We start from the raw sequence: 1,118 nt of genomic DNA on the forward strand, positions 1-1,118 counted from the left end.
GCTCTAGTGGCGCAATTGGTTAGCGCACGGTACTTATAAGGCAGTAGTCGTGAGCAATGCCGGGGTTGTGAGTTCGAGCCTCACCTAGAGCATATCTTTTACACCCCTTCAACTATCGCAATGAAATTTCACTCCTTGTAGTAATTAAATACATTGTACATACAACAACAAAAAATTCAGCTTCAACTAAGAATATTACAAAGAAAATGCTGAAATGAATACACAATAATTATCTTAATAAGGCAATTTTATATTTTTTATTGGTAAGTTTTCATTTTAATTGCTCACAATTAATATTATATACTCTAGAAAACTATTGTAAATAAATAAAATTTGTAATTAACAAAATATATATTTCTAATCATATTTTTTGTATATAGTTATATTTATTTTGTACTAGTATTTTTTTTTATAGATTAAACTGTTACGTAAACACAATTTGAGTATTTGTCATTGACCAAAGTACGTAATGATTTAAAATGATAATTCATAAACATTTCTTACTTTACTTATTTTTTTGGCTCTACGTCATTTTTAATGACACATGTCACCTTGTGAGGATTTGATAAAATGTTCTTAGCCCTCATCGATATTTTCTCATTTTAAATTTTATATTATTATAAAATTGTTGCAGTACAACTCTAACCAAATATGTTGTAGCTACCATTACCAGTAAACGGTTAACCGATTTTACCGGCCAATATAATTACCGAAAATACCGTTAAATTAAGACAAGAAATACCGGTAATTTCGGTAAATTTTTCAACTGAAATTGAAAGTGATGTTGTAACACCTCACTCAATATGTTAGCAGGATGACTAATAAATCAGCAACTTTTGGGCAATATTCGTCTTTATTCATTAACATTATCAAAAGTGATACATATATTCATTTCAACGCGTCTCTAACATTTCGATACCTTTCTTGTAGAACGATTTATTTTTGCTTTGCTGTCCACTCATCTGATGATCGATTTGGCTCTGGAGTGTAGTGGTGGATCTAGGTTTCATCCATTGTTACAAACCACATGAAAAAATATTTTTATTTCGCTTCAACAGTTCCAAAAAGCGCTCGGAATCATCAACTCCTTGTTCTTTTTGGTCCACTTTGAGCTTGAA

The 1,118-nt window shown here is 30.4% G+C and overlaps 1 non-coding gene across 1 annotated transcript; it reads left to right on the top strand.

Annotated features, from left to right (window-relative positions):
• Trnai-uau lies at window positions 1-92 on the top strand. Its single transcript is given in 2 exon segments — window positions 1-38; window positions 57-92. It is a non-coding gene; the product is annotated as a tRNA-Ile (tRNA).
• Window positions 93-1,118: the final 1,026 nt, after the last annotated feature.

This window comes from Nicrophorus vespilloides, unplaced genomic scaffold (genome assembly GCF_001412225.1).
Source record: "Nicrophorus vespilloides isolate i.1.1-1 unplaced genomic scaffold, Nicve_v1.0, whole genome shotgun sequence".
Taxonomy (NCBI): domain Eukaryota; kingdom Metazoa; phylum Arthropoda; class Insecta; order Coleoptera; family Silphidae; genus Nicrophorus; species Nicrophorus vespilloides.